We start from the raw sequence: 20,646 nt of genomic DNA on the forward strand, positions 1-20,646 counted from the left end.
TGTGAGCAGATGAGCACCCCAAAAGAGGGAGTGGAAAGTGAGAAGAGTAGAAAACCCAGAACAGACCCATGAGGGATGCTCACGGTAAAAGGATGAGAGGCAGAAGAGGAGACAACAAATAAAATAGTGGGAGCCAAGGTAGTTCTGTCAGCAAAATCTAGTGCTGATAGTGTTTCTAGGAGGAGGGCGTGGTCTGCCATGTCAAAAGCAGTAAAGAGATAGAGGAGAATCAGGAGGTAGCATAGCTTCATGTAGAGCACATGGGCCTGAGAGAAGGGAGACCCAGACTCTGGTCACAAAGCTGCTACCTGCCTGTAGTGTGGCCTTGGGCAAGTCACTTAACCTGTCTGCACCTCATTTTCCTCATCTGAAAAAGAGGGATGGGATACCTGCTTTCTCTAACTCTTAGATTGTGAGTTCCTTATGGAACAGGTACTGTGTCCCAACTGATCGTCTAGTACCTACCCCAGGGTTTAGCACAGTAGTGGCATATAATAAGCACCTAATAAGCACCACAGATATTATTACAAGCAATGACAGTGCTTAAAAGAAATCTGGCAGTGGGTCTATAAGAAATTGAATTCCCCCAGTACACTGAAACTCCTTGTGGGCAGGGAGCATGTTTACCACCTCTGTTGTATTATACTCTCCCAAGTGCTCAGAACAGTGCATTCTGCACACATAAGTACTGAATAAATACCATTGATTGTTTCATTTACTCTGGTTTTTCCTTTGTTTGACAGAGAATTATGGAACTATGTCTACACTGCCCAGCATCAAGTGGAAAGATGAATGGTCTCATTAATTTTCCCCAAATAGGCAGCCAATCTAGATTATTCATTTTTCAAAGTAGATTTTTTGGGGCTTGAATTATTAGGATGATGAAATTCACTGTACAACTGTCAGATCTGCTGGTGTAGATGTGGCCTATGATCTGTGGCCCAAGCCGAGAATGGAATTCTTTGAGCCTATTTAGATGGGAATGTGGAAAAATAAGGTGAAGATACCTAGGAGTAGAGAGAACCACAAAGAAATGTGAAGACGGTCAGAGTAAATATGGTAGTCTGGAAAGACAGAAGGCTAACGACTGGATGAAGTTTCCATGGGAATTTGCCAACACTCTGCACTTCCTCCATGTTGAACAGCCAGTTGATACTAGGGGAGTGAAGGGGTGGTCACCCACCATATGTCTCTGTCCCTAAGTTGTACCTCCTCAGGTGATTGGTGCAGAATGCTTGGAGGTAATTAATTCATTATACTTGTTAAGTAATTACTATATGCCAAGCACTGTTCTGAGCACTGGGGTAAATACATGTTAATCAGGTTGAATACAGTCCCTGTCCCACATGGGCTCACAATGTTATCCCCATTTTACAGATGAGGTAACTGAGGCCCAGAGAAGTGAAGTGACTTGCCCAAGGTGACATAGCAGACATGTGGCAGAGCCAGGATTAGAACCCAGGTCCTTCTGACTTGCAGACCTGTGCTATATCCACTAAGCCACGTTGCTTCCCTGAAGGTAGGTGGCGTCCCAGTAGGATGCAATTAACTGCATGAGCCAGAGCCCCAAGCTACCCTTTGGTAAGGATACCCTTTTGCCCCAGAATCCACCAAGGTTGACTTTTGCAACTTTGACTGAGGGGGCAACCAATGGGCAAGTGCCCAACCTCACTCTTACTCTGAGAAGAGAAAAGAGCCCTTGAGCTGAGAGCCAGGGAGTTCCTTAACCCTGATCCCACTCCCTCCCCCAAATCCAGCAATTTCTGAATTTGGTTTGGGAAGCAGGTAGGTCGGGGGGGGGGGGGAGGGGACAGCCAGGGAGAAGTCAGGGTTGAGGATAGTAAGGAGCCTGTGAGTAGAGAGGATGGGTTCTTCCTTACCCTCCTCTACCTTGCCCTGTTTCTCCTCCCATGCCAGGGCTACCGGACCCCATTGTCTCCCCTCAGCCCCAGCAAGACCAGAGCTTGGGGTATGGTAAGGAGCCTGGCTGTTATGGGGTTGCAGGCCGGGGAAGAGAAATTGGACCTTATTGGCTCATTCCTCGGTCCAGGGACCCACCAGCACCAGAGCCTGGAGAGGGGACAGGGTCTGATTGCGCTGTGGATCAAGGAGGTCTAGTTCCCCTCTTCCTAGCACTGGCACCGCCAGACCCACAACCCTCATAGTACTAAGGTGTCAGAATTTAAGGGAGAGAATTAAAAAAAAAAAAGAAAAACCCAAAACTTAATAAACAAGGCATTGCTCACCATGGACAGTGTGACCCCTGGTGGTTTCAACCTGTATTGCAGCTCCTTTTAGGAATTCACTTTTCTCTCCCCTCCTATATTTTTTCTGGGGAGAAGTGAAATGTGGGGCTAGAAGAAAGGAGAGATCTTTGACCTCACTTGTCACCAGTCACGTGGGCTCCAGGACAGAAACTATCCTATTGTTGACTATAGCCCTCTTCTCCAAACAAGGGTCAGCTAAAATTAGTCCATCTATGTCTTGGACATCAGAGGTCTCCCAGAGGGAGGGAAGATGGGTGGAAGGGCTGGACGATCACTTGGAATCCTGGAAAAAAGTTTGACTTCCTGGAAAGGCTGCATTAGCACCACAGGAGGGATTTAAGTTGGATAAATAGAGAGCACTTCCTAACAACAAAGGTCAAAGGAATGGGTGACTGAAATCACCTCTGAAGATCTATAAAAACAAGATTCCCATCTTCCTTAGTTGACTCAGACCTATCTGGAAGCAGGAGAAATGGACCCTCAAAGGGTCCTGCCAATTTTCAGATAATATGATTCTGTTTATTCAGACACACTTCTACTATAGAGGACACATTGCTCTGCTCTTTTGGAGCCAGGCCAGAAAACTTAGAATTGAGCTATTGGGTCTATGTGTGTGTGTGGGTATTTTTTTTCTTGAATAAACACATTTTGTGACTAAATGAGAAATGGGTGGGTACAGCCCTGTATGTTTTCATTTAATGAAGTTTACAGCCCCAGGTCTGGCTCATCTGATTTGCAAGGAGCTGTCATCGTGGGCTTTAACCCTTAGCGTATTCCTGAGCCTCAAAAGCATCTTGCGGCAGGCATGTTGCACTCTGCCACCCTGGCCCCACCAAGTGGCTAAGCTCACACTTTCTGCCCAGAGCTGTGCTGGTCGAGAAGAACAAATAAGAAAACTGAGTCACCAAGCCTGAGCAGAGGAGCTGAGCTTCTGAAAATCCCCTGTAAGTCATCCACTGATTTCTATTACACTCCTCAAGCAAGGGGAGCTTGGTGAGGATTTATTTGTATTTGTTTTGTTAAAAAGCAAGAATTTCCCCTTACGACTCTATTCATCCTGCCTGTCCCTCCATCTTGATTAGTTGTTGTTCACCGAGGCCGGCCTCTCTTTGCAGAGAGTTACGCCTGTTTGCTCAGTTAATATCATTTCCAAATGACTTGTGGGCTAAATTTGATCAGCTGCTTGGTTTGCAGATTGGACCCTCCTGTATGATTGGGGGGTGATGAGGAATGAAGATAACAAGAGGGGGTTGAGATGCGGTGGGGCGGTTAACTTAGGTGCCATCACAAAAGCCGCACCATGTATGTGTTTAACTTTCTGATTGCTACATCTCGGACCAGAGGGAGCTGTCAGGCAGCCTGGCCAGCTGCTAAGCCCACTTTTTCATTTTAATATAGGCTAAGCCCTACTCCCAGTCAGTGGTCCCCATGCAGCAATCTGTCTTCTAGAACTAAATTAAAAGCAATTTTAGCATATGATTAGGAGTGTAATCGACAGTGATAGGAGTAGGGAGGACAAAGAATGGAGAAAGACACAGGAATAAACACGTTATCTTGCGTTCAACCCTCCCTTTGCAACATTACAACCAAAATGCTCATTTTTTCATGTCCAATATGTGAAACAGTAGCAGCGATGTTTCAGGGAGTTACCTAGCTGAGAATGTATTAAGAGTCCTCATGATGATAGAACTACATTCAGTAAAGTAGCTCTGCAAGATACTATGGTGAGTAATTAATAAAAACAACTACAGTATTAAAATTATCATCACTATTAATAATGCCTATGTTTACCCAGCACTTGATCCAGATTAGCTCATCCACACAGCATTCCTGTGAAGCAGGTGGTGAGGTGGGGTCAAAGAATGAGGCTAGTCATGACCCCCACTTGACAGATAAGGAAACTGAGGTCCATGAAAGAGAACAATGACTAGGGCAAGGTTCCACAGAGAGTTATTTGTGGATACTCGTCCCACCAAATAAGGAAATGGCCTTCCTTCACCTGAAATAGATTTATTTTAATGGGCAGTCTTAACACTTAGATTGGTGTCTAAACCCCAAACAACTGGAGGAACAGGCTTGGCCAGTAAACCAGGAAGATTGCCCTATTCCTTTCTAGTCTCATACGTGAAAAAATATTTGCAATGCCAAGAATCAGGATCTGTAATTCTGGAATGCCCCTACCATGTACTACTTACATATTATTCACCCAGTGAATTAAATCCTTGGTGATGATGATGGCTGAGGGACAGAGGATGGGTGAGAGGAGAACCGAATATCGTTCTCAGCTAAGGATTCAGTGATTTTTCCAATTATGATTTCCCTAAAATGTCTATAGAAAGTAAGAGACTAATGTAGCTCTGAGCAGAGGCAGATGGCATCAACAGGCCTTTAAGGTGCTATTTGGTTTCATCAGAGGTTTTCAATGAATGCTTACTCTAGACTGTAAGCCCCCCCTCTAGATTGTAAGCTCCTGGTAGGCAGGGAACATGTCTGCCGACTCTGCTGTATTTTACCTTCCCAAGTGCTTAATATAGTGATCTGCACACAGTAAGTGCTTAAATGCCATTCACTGATTGCAGAGTACTGTACTAAGTGCTTGGGATAGTAACCTACAGTAGAGTCAATAGACACAATTCCTGCCCTCAAGGAGCTTACAGTCTAGTGGACTAAGTTGCTAAGTAGGAAGCAGCGTGGCTCACTGGAAAGAGCACGGGCTTTGGAGTCAGAGGTCATGGGTTCGAACCCCGGCTCTACCACTTGTCAGCTGTGTGACTTTGGGCAAGTCACTTAACTTCTCGGTGCCTCAGTTACCTCATCTGTAAAATGGGGATTAAGACTGTGAGCCCCACGTGGGACAACCTGATTCCCCTGTGTCTACCCCAGCGCTTAGAACAGTGCTCGGCACATAGTAAGCGCTTAACAAATACCAACATTATTATTATTAAAGGATCTTCTGGTGCCTTATAAGAGGCAATGTACCCACCCTAGACAAGCAGTTAACCTCCTGCCCAGTGACACCATCTGGTCCTTGATATCTATGCTATGGAGTTCCTCTCAGAGACTGACTGAAATTAACTAAAATCACCTCCAGGCTGCCAAGCCTCCAATCCTCTCTCTCCTGCTCCTCTGGGAGAATGCTGTTTAATCTTGATTGGATAATGGGAAATCCAATCAATTCCCATAGAAGGACCCAGGGTTGATACTGCCAGTGGATTATGTCCCAATCACCTGGAATGATAATAGGAAGTTTAAATAGAAGATTTCAAAGTAATCACTTTTTCCCCTCATGGAAAATGCTGGGTAAATCCAGAGTTGTTGGAACTGTTCTCTTCAAAAAAAAAAGGCATTTGTTAAGCACTTATTATGTGCCAAGCACTGTACTATGCCCTAGGGTAGATACAAAATAAACAGGTTGGACACAGTCCCTGTCCCACATGGGGCTCAAAGTCTAAATCAGAGGAAGGAAGGAGGATTGAATCCCCATTTTCCTATATGTTCTGTAGCTATTGGTATTGTTTTTGGTGTTTTGGGTGCTCAATTCATTCTTAAACCAGGGAAGATCCCATTATTACCACACCCCCCTCAAGAAGTAGGAGCCAGAGAAACACATCTTGAAGTCTTTCACACTCCATGTTTCCATCTTTCTAGGAAACACACACTGAAGATCACACACTCTTCTTCCCTTAATTGTTGTTAAAACCCAACAGGGGATGTGCTTTGGATACTGGGAAACACTCATGAAAATTAATACTAAATGTAGTATCATGGTAACCATAATATGAATAAGCAAATAAAGAAAAACTTAAACCTCATCACTCTTTAGAATAATGTGTTGCTTTGATTTTGCAAGCCATGTGACATTGTGAAGTAATCTCTCTATCTCAGTGAACTTCTCTTAGCAACAAAATTTACTATCCAATTTCCAGAGTTCCAGTCTACTGATGGGGTCAAAAGTTTTTGAAGGGTCTATAAGAACTAGAGAGAGGTTTCAGGGTTGTTCCCTCTACTTCTCATCTTTCTACCAGGCAATCAAGATGATGTCTGCAGAGTCAGAAATCAACTGTGGTCAGAAACCACATTGCTATTCCAGGAGTGTGCACTCAATGTCATTTTTAAGTATCTAGTCCAGACAGCTTCTGGCTAGAATCTTACTAGAAACAGAGAATAGCAAGAAGCCTCAATAGTTATTGCAGCCTGACCTTTCATATTTCATCTTAAAAGTTGGTAGTATTTTTCAGATCCAGTATAATATACTCATGGTCCCCTGTGGGCAAATAAAAAAAAAATAAAAAATCACCACAACACTTTGTGCCATTCATCCTTGAGGGCTGAAAGCTTAAAATGGGACACTCTTGTGGCCAGTGGATAGAGCACAGGGCAGGGAGTGAGAAGGATCTGGGTTCTAATTCCATCTCCACTACTCATCTGCTGTGTGACCTTGGGCCAATCATTTAACTTTTCTGTGCCTTAGTTACCTCATCTATAAAATGGAGATTAAGACCGTGGGCCCCATGCAGGACATGGACTGTGTCCAATCTGATCAGCTTGTGCCTATCCCAGCGCTTAGTACAGTGCCTGGCACATAGTAAATGCTTAATTCATTAATTCATTCATTCATTCATTCAATAGTATTTATTGAGCGCTTACTATGTGCAGAGCACTGTACTAAGCGCTTGGGATGAACAAGTCGGCAACAGATAGAGACAGTCCCTGCCGTTTGACGGGCTTACAGTCTAATCGGGGGAGACGGACAGACAAGAACAATGGCACTAAACAGCGTCAATGGGAAGAACATCTCGTAAAAACAATGGCAACTAAATAGAATCAAGGCGATGTACAATTCATTAACAAAATAAATAGGGTAACGAAAATATATACAGTTGAGCGGACGGGTACAGTGCTGTGGGGATGGGAAGGGAGAGGTGGAGGAGCAGAGGGAAAAGGGGAAAATGAGGCTTTAGCTGCGGAGAGGTAAAGGGGGGATGGCAGAGGGAGTAGAGGGGGAAGAGGAGCTCAGTCTGGGAAGGCCTCTTGGAGGAGGTGATTTTTAAGTAAGATTTTGAAGAAGGAAAGAGAATCAGTTTGGCGGAGGTGAGGAGGGAGGGCGTTCCAGGACCGCGGGAGGACGTGACCCAGGGGTCGACGGCGGGATAGGCGAGACCGAGGGACGGCGAGGAGGTGGGCGGCAGAGGAGCGGAGCGTGCGGGGTGGGCGGTAGAAAGAGAGAAGGGAGGAGAGGTAGGAAGGGGCAAGGTGATGGAGAGCCTTGAAGCCTAGAGTGAGGAGTTTTTGTTTGGAGCGGAGGTCGATAGGCAACCACTGGAGTTGTTTAAGAAGGGGAGTGACATGCCCAGATCGTTTCTGCAGGAAGATGAGCCGGGCAGCGGAGTGAAGAATAGACCGGAGCGGGGCGAGAGAGGAGGAAGGGAGGTCAGAGAGAAGGCTGACACAGTAGTCTAGCCGGGATATAACGAGAGCCCGTAATAGTAAGGTAGCCGTTTGGGTGGAGAGGAAAGGGCGGATCTTGGCGATATTGTAGAGGTGAAACCGGCAGGTCTTGGTAACGGATAGGATGTGTGGGGTGAACGAGAGGGACGAGTCAAGGATGACACGGAGATTGCGGGCCTGCGGGACGGGAAGGATGGTCGTGCCATCCACGGTGATAGAGAAGTCTGGGAGCGGACCGGGTTTGGGAGGGAAGATGAGGAGCTCAGTCTTGCTCATGTTGAGTTTTAGGTGGCGGGCCGACATCCAGGTGGAGACGTCCCGGAGGCAGGAGGAGATGCGAGCCTGAAGGGAGGGGGAGAGGACAGGGGCGGAGATGTAGATCCGCGTGTCATCTGCGTAGAGATGGTAGTCAAAGCCGTGAGAGCGGATGAGTTCACCGAGGGAGTGAGTGTAAATGGAGAACAGAAGAGGGCCAAGAACTGACCCTTGAGGAACTCCAACAGTTAAAGGATGGGAGGGGGAGGAGGCTCCAGCGTAGGAGACCGAGAATGATCGGCCAGAGAGGTAAGAGGAGAACCAGGAGAGGACAGAGTCCGTGAAGCCAAGGTGAGATAAGGTATGGAGGAGGAGGGGATGGTCGACAGTGTCAAAGGCAGCAGAGAGGTCAAGGAGGATCAGAATGGAGTAGGAGCCATTGGATTTGGCAAGAAGGAGGTCATGGGTGACCTTAGAGAGAGCAGTCTCGGTAGAGTGGAGGGGACGGAAGCCAGATTGGAGGGGGTCTAGGAGAGAATGGGAGTTAAGGAATTCTAGGCATCGATTGTAGACGACTCGTTCTAAGATTTTGGAAAGGAAGGGTAGTAGGGAGATAGGACGATAACTGGAGGGGGAAGTGGGGTCAAGAGCAGGTTTTTTTAGGATGGGGGAGACGTGGGCGTGTTTGAAGGCAGAGGGGAAGGAGCCCTTGGAGATTGAGTGGTTAAAAATAGAAGTTAAGGAAGGGAGGAGGGCAGGGGCGATGGTTTTAAGAAGGTGAGAGGGAATGGGGTCCGAGGCGCAGGTGGAGGGGGTGGCACTTGCGAGGAGGGAGGAGATCTCCTCTGAGGATACTGCAGGGAAGGATGGGAAAGTAGGGGAGGGGGTTGTTGGGGGGGAGGGGAGAGGCGGAGGGGTGACTTTGGGGAGCTCAGACCCGATCGTGTTGATTTTCGTGAGGAAATAGGTGGCCAGATCATTAGGGGTGAGAGATGGGGGAGGGGGAGGAACAGGGGGCCTAAGGAGAGAGTTAAAGGTCCGGAACAATCGGCGGGGGTGACGGGCATGGGTGTCGATGAGGGAGGAGAAGAAGCTTTGCCTGGCGGAGGAGAGGGCAGAGTTAAGGCAGGAAAGGATAAATTTGAAGTGTGTGAGGTCGGCTTGGTGCTTGGACTTTCGCCAGCAGCGCTCAGCAGCTCGAGCATAGGAGCGTAGGAGGCGGACGGAGGAGGTGATCCAGGGCTGTGGGTTAGTGAATACCATAAAACAAAATGAAAAACTCTTTTGCAACATGGAGAGTAAGAAAACTTCAAGGGATCGTAAATTGTCTGGGGAGGCAGAAGGGACCAAAAGACTGGGTGTGGGAAAATGCCAACTCTGTGGATTGAGGCAGAAGGGGAGAGCTGTGCCAGTCATATACCCAGGTAACAGTTACCTTGCATCCCAGAGCAATAGGTGTAGAGTAGCTGAGATCAGAGACCATTCTAGAAATACAAAACATTTAGATGAAGGCCCCTGACATTTTCACACTGTAACCCTGCCTGGAGAGCTCTGCCTCGACTACTCAAATTAAGGGAGAGGAAAAGTTCCAAAAATGCCCAAACTCTAAATGGAACTGCTCATCCGAAGATCAGATAAAAATGCAGTATTGTACTCATTGAACCTGATCATCTGGAGGGCAACAGAATGCAAAGTCTAGCAATTGTGCCAAGATACTGAGTTAGATATCTAATCCTCCTTCTTAGATGACACATGGCCTACATTTCTAAAATACTAACAGTACAGTCAACTCTCAATTATCCATCATCAACAACACCATTTATTGAATGTCATCCAGAGGCCGGATATCCGGATTGTTGATTATCCAGGTCTCTTTGCTTCTCTTTCTTCAGATTCTGGGCTGCCGGTCTTTTGATTAGGTTACTATTTGCTAACACTTCTGTCAGAATAGGGAAATCAAACCAGTAAAGTTTACATCTTGGGAACAGTTCTGGTAAAAAGTTCTGTTGGGAGTCCATTTGTGTTAATGATGAAAATTAGATTTTTGAATTATCCATGGATTTCAATTTTCCATGCTCTTCCTGTCTCTGATGACCGTGGATGATTGAAAGTCCTTGCTCCTGGTAGCAGACTATGAAGTGATACAGATTTACATATCTGTGAAGAATCAAAATGTTCATTTGTGTTTACACAACCAGAATTACTTCTGTGATTTCTTCAGCAAAGAAAGAACCCATGTACCCAAAATAAGTCTGAAAAGGCTCAGTACTAGAGTAGGAGAGAGGTTTCTTGGCGATCACCATAACAGAAGGTCAAGCAACATGGGAAGCAGTGTGGCCTAGTGGAAAAAGCCTGGGCCTGGAAATCAGAGGACCTGAGTTCTAATTCTGGTGCTGCCACTACCCTGCTGTGACCTTGGGCAAGTCACTTACCTTCTCTGTGCCTCAGTTTTCCCAACTGTAAAATGTGGATTCAATACCTGTTCTCCCTCCTACTTAGACCATAAGCCCCATGTGGCACAGGAGCTGTGTCCGACCTGATTAACTTGTATACAGTGCTTGACACATATAGTAAGTGCTTAACAAATGTCACTAAAATAAGACTCAACTTTTTCTTCCATTGCTTCTCTCTCCCACTCAAACCTAAAGGGACACGAGAAGCAAAGTCTGCCCTCTGCAGTCACCTGGAAAAGAGAAGTATTATATGGTCAAATGTGCCTTTATTAGAAGCAGCATGGCTTATAGTCAGAAGGTCCTGGGTTCTAATCCTGACTCTGCCACATGTCTGCTGTCTGATCTTGGACAAGTCACTTAAATTCTCTGGGCATCAGTTACCTCATCTGCAAAATGGGGATTAAGACTGTGAGCCCTATGTGGGACAGGGACTGTGTCCAACCTTATCGACTTGTACCTACACCAGTGCTTAGAACAGTGCTTGGCACATAGTAAGTGCTTAACAAGTCCACAATTATTGTTATAGAAGCAGCATGGCGTAGTAGATAGAGCACAGGCCTGGGAGTAAGAAGGTCAAGGGTTCTAATTCCAGCTCTGCCACATGTCTGCTGTGTGACCTTGGGCAAGTCACTTCACTTTTCTGGGCCTCAGTTATTTTATCTGTAAAATGAGGATTGAGAATGTGAGCCCCATGTGGTACATGGACTGTGTCCAACCCGATTTGCCCGTATCCACCCCAGCTCTTAGTACAGTGTCTGGCACATAGCAAGCACTTAAATACTATAATTATTATTATATCATCATTGATCTTCCAGGACATTGTTTCTAATGCTCCTCCAAGTCATTTTGGGGGGGGGGGGGGTCTTCTTTTTTCATTTGAGATCATTTCTGCTCCTAAGTTTAATAATGAAATGTAAAGCTCCAGGAAGGCAAAAGAATAATCGAACATGGAATCCATGGGGTAGATCCAGAATCATAGCTAGCATTTTTATTGTCTCTGCACCAAGCATAGCCAGGGCAATTATCTTTTCTACAAGGCATACCAAGTTGGTGATTTGGGGCTGACTATGGGCATCAGAAAAATCCATCCTTTGGAAATGATACACCATACATCATTAAGTCTTGCCTTCAGGGCTGCAAAAGTGTTTTGTTAGACTAACCAGATTTTTAGGAGCTGTACTTGTGTTGAGCTTCTCTTATGGAGTCCCTTAGTTTCTAGGTTTAATATTTTTTTACAGGCAGTTTGCCTCAGATAAAAGCAATTATGGCATTTACTGAGCACTTACTACCTGTTAAGTACTCGGCTAGATACAAGGTTATCAGATTGAATCCAATCCCTGCCCTATATGGGTTTTTTAAAAAAAAAGTATACCACTGTCTAGCCAATTTTACCTTGGCCACCTTGCTGCTTTAGACAACATCCCATGAACTTCCTAATTATAAATGTGTTCTTAAACTCCGAATTTTCCAATTCTAAAGAGCTCCAAAAACTGGATCAACCAAAACAACTGTAAACCCACAATGTGCAACAATAACCACTAGGGCCAGACTGGCCCGTCCAGAATTCTGGGAAAATCCCAACGAGCCAATATTCATGTGGGCCACATCAAGCTCTGAACAGTCACAGAAGTTCCTTTGCTTCCACTGCTCCAACACCACCAACTTCTCCCCACTTTCATGTGTTCTTATCAGAAAGTCTTCTTAAGAATTTTAGAGCCCCTCTGGCTCTGAAACACATTTATTTTGCACTCCAGATTGCCATTTTTTTTTAACTAGAAAGCCAGTCCTTTCCCTCTATATTTCTCAGTCTTCCCGTTTGCACACCTGAAAATGGGGTCTTTATGAGGACAAAAGGAAAAATATTTTTGTTCCTTGAAAAGATGATTGGCTTACAATGTTCTGCACACAGTTAGTGCTCAATCTTATGCTGTCAAGTCATCTCCGACCCATAGCGACACCACAGACATATCTCTCCCAAAACACCTCCATCTGCAATTATTCTAGTAGTGTATCGATAAAGTTTTCTTGGTAAAAATTTGGAAGTGGTTTACCATTGCCTCCTTCCACACAGTAAACTCGAGTCTCTGCCCTCAACTCTCTCCCATGCTGCTGCTGCCCAGCATGAGTGAGTTTTGACTTGTAGCAGATTGCTTTCCACTCACTAGCCACTGCCCAAGCTAGGAATGGGATACCTCTGCTTGACTCTCCCTCCCATAGTTGAGACTGGTAGAGTACTGGAAACTCTCCAGGTACAACCTTGAGGGATAGTGCTCAATAAATACCACCAATTGATTGATTAAATCCTAGAGTAGGATTTTCCCAAGGAAATTTGTTCCGTGGCTGAGCAGATTATCGAGGTGTAGGGTTCCTGTTTTCAAGAATCCCCACACCTGACTTTGCCCTACACCACATTCCTGGTTTAACACTAATTGTCTTTGGAGGCCTGGAGGGTTAACTGATTGCCTCCAGCTGTATCTGGACTCTATCCCCTGTAGTCCTTTTCTCCCTTACTCAGTGCCTTGTTAAAATCATTCATTCATTCAATAGTATTTATTGAGCGCTTACTATGTGCAGAGCACTGTACTAAGTGCTTGGGATGAACAAGTCGGCAACAGATAGAGACAGTCCCTGCCGTTTGACGGGCTTACAGTCTAATCGGGGGAGACGGACAGACAAGAACAATGGCACTAAACAGCGTCAAGGGGAAGAACATCTCGTAAAAGCAATGGCAACTAAATAGAATCAAGGCGATGTACAATTCATTAACAAAATAAATAGGGTAACGAAAATATATACAGTTGAGCGGACGAGTACAGTGCTGTGGGGATGGGAAGGGAGAGGTGGAGGAGCAGAGGGAAAAGGGGAAAATGAGGCTTTAGCTGCGGAGAGGTAAAGGGGGGATGGCAGAGGGAGTAGGGGGGAAGAGGAGCTCAGTCTGGGAACGCCTCTTGGAGGAGGTGATTTTTAAGTAAGATTTTGAAGAGGGAAAGAGAATCAGTTTGGCGGAGGTGAGGAGGGAGGGCGTTCCAGGACCGCGGGAGGACGTGACCCAGGGGTCGACGGCGGGATAGGCGAGACCGAGGGACGGTGAGGAGGTGGGCGGCAGAGGAGCGGAGCGTGCGGGGTGGGCAGTAGAAAGAGAGAAGGGAGGAGAGGTAGGAAGGGGCAAGGTGATGGAGAGCCTTGAAGCCTAGAGTGAGGAGTTTTTGTTTGGAGCGGAGGTCGATAGGCAACCACTGGAGTTGTTTAAGAAGGGGAGTGACATGCCCAGATCGTTTCTGCAGGAAGATGAGCCGGGCAGCGGAGTGAAGAATAGACCGGAGCGGGGCGAGAGAGGAGGAAGGGAGGTCAGAGAGAAGGCTGACACAGTAGTCTAGCCGGGATATAACGAGAGCCCGTAATAGTAAGGTAGCCGTTTGGGTGGAGAGGAAAGGGCAGATCTTGGCGATATTGTAGAGGTGAAACCGGCAGGTCTTGGTAACGGATAGGATGTGTGGGGTGAACGAGAGGGACGAGTCAAGGATGACACGGAGATTGCGGGCCTGCGGGACGGGAAGGATGGTCGTGCCATCCACGGTGATAGAGAAGTCTGGGAGCGGACCGGGTTTGGGAGGGAAGATGAGGAGCTCAGTCTTGCTCATGTTGAGTTTTAGGTGGCGGGCCGACATCCAGGTGGAGACGTCCCGGAGGCAGGAGGAGATGCGAGCCTGAAGGGAGGGGGAGAGGACAGGGGCGGAGATGTAGATCTGCGTGTCATCTGCGTAGAGATGGTAGTCAAAGCCGTGAGAGCGGATGAGTTCACCGAGGGAGTGAGTGTAAATGGAGAACAGAAGAGGGCCAAGAACTGACCCTTGAGGAACTCCAACAGTTAAAGGATGGGAGGGGGAGGAGGCTCCAGCGTAGGAGACCGAGAATGATCGGCCAGAGAGGTAAGAGGAGAACCAGGAGAGGACAGAGTCCGTGAAGCCAAGGTGAGATAAGGTATGGAGGAGGAGGGGATGGTCGACAGTGTCAAAGGCAGCAGAGAGGTCAAGGAGGATCAGAATGGAGTAGGAGCCATTGGATTTGGCAAGAAGGAGGTCATGGGTGACCTTAGAGAGAGCAGTCTCTCTCTAAGAGCAAAATCTCTAACAACAAAATCAGTGGAGTGGGCAGGTGAAACTTGTGAAAGAAAACTTGTGGGCTAGAGATTGGCTAGAAAGGTGAAGCATCATTTGCCCTAAACATTCTTGACTACCTCACCTCCCTTTCAGAGAGCAGTCTCGTTCCAGCTCTAGGGAGGTGACTCTATGCAAGGGTGAGTTTGTTGGGTCTGATTTGAGGTTTTTCTAAAGGGCTTTCCAGGAGAATGGGTGGCAGGGCAGGTGATCAGCCCTGTCCCTTTTCCTGACTTCCCTGTCACTGTGGATGGTACCACCATTCTTCCCGTCTCTCAAGCCTGCAACCTTGGTGTCATCCTTGATTCAGCTCTCTCATTCACCCCAGACATCCTATCCGTTACCAAGATCTGCCGGTTTCACCTTTACAATATCGCCAAGATCCACCCTTTCCTCTCCACCCAAACGGCTACCTTACTGCTACAGGCTCTTGTTATATCCCGGCTAGACTACTGTGTCAGCCTTCTCTCTGATCTCCCTTCCTCCTCTCTCGCCCCGCTCCAGTCTATTTTTCACTCCGCTGCCCGGCTCATCTTCCTGCAGAAACGATCTGGGCATGTCACTCCCCTTCTTAAACACCTCCAGTGGTTGCCTATCAACCTCCGCTCCAAACAAAAACTCCTCTAGGCTTCAAGGCTTTACATCACCTTGCCCCTTCCTACCTCTCCTCCCTTCTCTCTTTCTACTGCCCACCCCACACGCTCCGCTCCTCTGCCGCCCATCTCCTCACCATCCCTCGGTCTGGTCTCGCCTATCCCGCTGTCAACCCCTGGGCCACATCCTCCCGCGGTCCTGGAATGCCCTCCCTCCTCACCTCCGCCAAACTAATTCTCTTCCCCTCTTCAAAACCCTACTTAAAACTCACCTCCTCCAAGAAGCCTTCCCAGACTGAGCTCCCCTTCTCCCTCTACTCCCTCTACCACCCCCCCTTCACCTCTCCGCAGCTTAACCCTCTTTTCCCCCCATTTCCCTCTGCTCCTCCCCCTCTACCTTCCCATCCCCTCAGCACTGTACTCGTCTGCTCAACTGTATGTATTTTCATTACTCTATTTTATTAATGAAATGTACATCGCCTTGATTCTATTTAGTTGCCATTGTTTTTATGAGATGTTCTTCCCCTCGACTCTATTTATTGCCATTGTTCTCGTCTGTCCGTCTCCCCCGATTAGACTGTAAGCCCATCAAAGGGCAGGGACTGTCTCTATCTGTTGCCGACTTGTTCATTCCAAGCGCTTAGTACAGTGCTCTGCACATAGTAAGCACTCAATAAATACTATTGAATGAATGAAATTATCTGTAAGAAACTGAATCCAGGTGATTGATCTATACTAAGACCCATGGCAGGCTGGGTTAACTGAAGATGGGATATGGACAAGATGGATTCCCAGAGAATTGTAACTGTTCTGAGAAGCTGAGTTTGAGTTACAGGTGGAAGTTTATGTCTATGAGCTAGGTAAAGATGTCCTACAGGATTTCATCCTAAATCATCTGGGTAGTTTCATTCTATTCTGAGCTGTATGGTGTTTCACCTAAAAGGAAGAGTATTTTGAAAATCCCTCAAAAATAATGTGGCTTCAAATTGTTGTCATCTCTGCTCCTGTTGGTTTAACCCTATTCCAGAAAGGGTTCCATGGCACTGCTTCTTGTGCTTCTATCCTTTATCCTTCTGAGGGTCTCTGGTCTTGGAGAACCCCCCAGTTTGGTGACTGGGGCAGACCTTTCACCACAGGAAGCTTGAGTTGCTTATTAATTTCATAATTTGTTTTGGTAGTGACTTCCACAGCCTGGTCTTCTTGCTTCTCAGTGCTGCAATCTGTTCAGATTTGTATTGCTTGGTTGTTGAGTTTCTTCTGTTCTCTTTTTGTGTGGGCAATTTAGAACAGTACTTACAGTTCTGGGGGGAGAAAGCTAACATGTATCACTCCTGTGCTTAAGATTCCTCACTTTTTCCCCTGTACCTTGCACCAGTTTGTGTGTATGAAACCACCTTGATCAGTAGTATTTCTTGAATCATCACATGGCATATAGCACTGCTCTAGCAACTATATAGAAGGGTTTAAAAAAAAATATGAAGATAATCTGTCCTTGAAAAACAGTGTACCTTATATATCTGCACATACATAGGTGTTGGATTATTGATGCAGTGATTTAATTGCTCTGTGAAAATCAACAATCCACTGAACTTCATCCCTAGGTGGCAGTGACTTGAGGGTATGTACAAGTCAGAGAGAGCATGGTGGTGCTTCTTGACTACCCAGCTGACCCACACAAATCCTAAGAAAGCATGATCTTATCTAAATTCCTACCATTGCCTGGCAATGGCTTTGAGCAGATTGTCTGGTTCCAGGTGTTTCTCTGGCAGGTTGATAGTGTGGGCATTATTGGAGTGTCTTCACAATGTCATTTGGCCAGTGATCTCTAAGCAGATGCACATCCCATTTTACATTTGCTGGGAAAGCTCTAGGTCATCGAAAGGACTATCCATTTATTCATTCAATCTTATACTTGAATGAATACGAGAATACTTGAGAACAGGTGAGCAGGAATTTGAAGCCCTAGAGGGCTTTAAAACCTAGGAAGACCCTCAACTGTCCAGGATAGTTTAAATGTAATTCTGCCTGGAGATAGGGAAAGACCTCCCAGTCTAAAAAGATCGGTTACTTCTAGTCTTTGAATATTGCCTTGACCGTTTGGCCATTTCACATGAAGCTTCTTATCACTTAATCTGAAGTATTTCCCTCTGAGCTAAAAAGTTAAGTGGATTTTTTTTTTGTAGTGGAGGAGATCCATTATTGCACTTCAGCTCATGGAACAATGGTAATTAAAAATATTTACTCTGATCCCTCAAACCTTGTGCTTAACAGTGACTGGAGGAAGGAGGTTTGTGATGCAGTGATATAACTTGTCTCAAGAAGCAAACCGATAATAGGGTTCTGTAAAACCATATAAAGGGGATATAATGTGAAGTCTCCCCTAAAAAGATTTCTCTGCTGAAAGTTAGTAATAAAGTCATCAGACATGTGAAAAAGGAGGTCAGAGGCAGTTTCTCTCTCCTCAAGAACATGGTCTATCTTGAGGAATATCTAAATCAAATACTGCAAAAATTATCCAAGTTATTCCACAGCTCTGAAAGCACCTATAAGATGTCAGTTGAGTGTACACATCTGGACCAAATCTTGAGGAGTCAGGATGTAAATCTATCAAGTTAGAAGATGTGGGAAGGCTGTATCCACCCCTAGTCCCAACTGGGCTCCTGAGGGTGTGCATACCATGACCAACTTCAAGTGAATAATTTGCTGCCTATTACAGGGGAACCTCACGCACATCCAAACTGCCTGAAAGTTAAGAATGGCTCTATGGGACTCAGGCTTTCACTGATGCTTTCCTTTTTTTTCTCTCTGCCTCCTGAACAGGAGGTGGTGATTTTTAAATTCAGGATGACACTGTGCTCTGATTTTTAGGCTAAATCTAGGTCTCCTAGACAAAAATATGGAGCATAAAAGAAACATCCATTCTATGTGCTCTTGATGCATACCAGTTATGCTTATGTTCCCTTTTTGAAGTGAGAAATCTGCACAGAGGTAGTGTGGGCTAATAGAGAATGAGTTTTTTGAGTCAGATTACCCGGATTCTAATCTCAGCTCTGCCATTGGCCTGCTGGGTGATTTTATGCAAGTCACTTGCCTCCTCTATGACTTGAGGGCCCTGCTGTCACTGGGGATTTATTTCCCACCTAACCTGTGGGAGTCTGTCAGTCTCTCCTGTATTTTCTTCCCTTCTTAAGGAAAAAGACCATATTCACTAAGAATTATAAATGTGAAAGATTGGAGTTCCAAAGTTCAAGTTGGAAGTGATTTTTAAATAGACAAAAGGCCTAAGAATTTTCTTCCTATAGGGAAAATTAAAAGTGAAAAATGCTAGAGACCAAGGCTAGCTTGTCTTCCCAGAAGGAAAACTTTTCAAAGTGTAGAGGGAATGGAACCCTCAGTAATAAGACATCCCTCAGCAGCCTTTGACCTTTACAGGAAATTAGTTTCAGACATAAAAACCTCCTTTGAGCTTGTCATTAGGTGAACACACAATTGCCTTTCATGCCCTAAACAGCAATCAATACTCCTCCTAGGCGACTATCCTCATTCACACACTTTGCTCCTCCAACACCAACTTCCTCACTGTACCTCTATCTTGCCACTGACCCCTTGCCCACATCCTCCCTCTGGCCTGGAACTCTCTTCCCTCTGTATATGACGAACCACTACTCTCCCCACTTTCAAAACGTTGTTAAAATCACATCTCCAAGAGGCCTTTCCTCAACTAAACCCTCTTCCCCTACTCCCTCTCCCTTCACATATGCACTTGGATCTGTACCCTTTTTGCACTTGATATTCACCTCAGCCTCGCAGCACTTATTTAAGTAGCTGTTATTAATTTATGTTAATGTCTGTCTCCCCCTCTAGGCTCCTTGTGGGCCGGAAATGTGTCTACTGACTGCTGTATTATACTCTCCCATGCACTTAATAGAGTGTGCCGTACACAGTAAGTGCTCAGTAAATACAATTAATTGATTTGATTAAATAGGAATCAAGTTTACCAGCCTTATCTTCACTTCGTAGGTAGCATATCCTCCCTCATAAAAGGACTGTTCCTTCAAAAACACTTTCAGGGACCCTCCCCTCCCCCTGCCCCATTGCAAAGTTCTTGTTTTTTTGTTGTTTGCTTTTTTAACCTTCCCAGTACAGATGGAGAAGAAAGTAGTTTAGGATTGGGCATGGTGATAGTTATCTGGATATTCTGGGAAGGGAAGAGGCAGCTTTTAGTCTGGAGACCTATGAATTTATTGTCACTTCAGCTCTCATTGCTTCTATTTCCCATATCTAGTGAATCAACGGGTTTGATTGAAAACTCACTGTGAGGAGCAGCATGGCTTAGTGGATAGAGCATGGGTCTGGGAGTCAAAAAGACTTGTTCTAATCCTGGCTCTGCTGTGTGACCTAGGGTGAGTCACTTCTCTGGACCTCAGTAACCTCATCTGTAATATGGGGATTAAGAGTGTGAGCCCCATTTGGGACAGGGAGTGTATCCAACCTGATTAGCTTATATCTACCCCAATGCTTGGCATGTAAGTGCTTAATAAGTACCATAATTATTAGTAGTAGTATGGTACTATGGGTTGTTGAGAGTAAAGGGGGAAAGAGAATTCATTGGCTCTCTAAGAAGCTTACAATCAAATGTGGTAACAAGTCAGGAATACAATAATACCCTTAAACTCCAGTATTACTCAACTGTATATACCTATAGCTGTACAGTGCTATTCCCAAATTCTCTACCATGAGCAGCCTGTGCCATGGCATTATAGGTGTGACTGAGAAACCCTTGAGAAAACAAACTTCCTCTGTAGTGGCACCTGCTCCTCATGATCTCCAAGGAATAAAGTGAGATTTAATAAGGCAATGAGCCAGGCTCTCCTCGTGTCTAAGCTACTCCCAAGCTGTAAATTAGCAGTGCTTAATTTTGAAATGAAAGAGCTGCCAGGCCTCAGCTACACTTTAAATTTGTTATGACTCTGAGATGGTGCTGTCATCCTCAATAATCCAATAATGCCACTAGGATTATGAACGACCAACTTCAATGGTGTCTGGGTGGCGTCCCAGACCAAAGTGAGCCCTGGAAACTAGGCATCTTTGTAATTTGAATTGAGTCATTCAAGCAGAGAACCATTCAGGATACTGATGGGGTAACTTTATTCTGGGGGTCTGATAATGTGGCCTAGTGGAAAGAGCACAGGCATGGGAGCTGGAATACCTGGGTTCTAATCCCAGCTCTGCCACTTGCCTGCTGTGGGACTTTGGGCAAGTCACTTCTTTGTGCCTCAAGGATTAATACCTGTTCTCCTTCCCACTTAGACTATGACCCCCATGTGAAAGAAGGACTTAGGTCTGTTTTATAGTTTATCTACCCTGTTGTTTAATACCGTGCTTGGCACATAGTAAGTGCTTAAATTGCACAGTAATCATTTTCCCTTGATTCCCAAAGTGTAGCTTATTCTTGGAAGACTCTGACTTAACT

The 20,646-nt window shown here is 45.7% G+C and overlaps 1 protein-coding gene and 1 non-coding gene across 6 annotated transcripts in view; one reads left to right on the top strand and one right to left on the bottom strand.

Annotated features, from left to right (window-relative positions):
- The window catches only part of IQSEC1 (IQ motif and Sec7 domain ArfGEF 1), a 661,275-nt gene that overhangs the window by 457,805 nt on the left and 182,824 nt on the right, over positions 1-20,646 (top strand). The window lies entirely within an intron of this gene.
- LOC114806712 lies at positions 12,559-12,690 on the bottom strand. The gene has a single exon (XR_003754774.1). It is a non-coding gene; the product is annotated as a small nucleolar RNA SNORA7 (small nucleolar RNA).

This window comes from Ornithorhynchus anatinus, chromosome X1, assembly GCF_004115215.2.
Source record: "Ornithorhynchus anatinus isolate Pmale09 chromosome X1, mOrnAna1.pri.v4, whole genome shotgun sequence".
NCBI lineage: Eukaryota > Metazoa > Chordata > Mammalia > Monotremata > Ornithorhynchidae > Ornithorhynchus > Ornithorhynchus anatinus.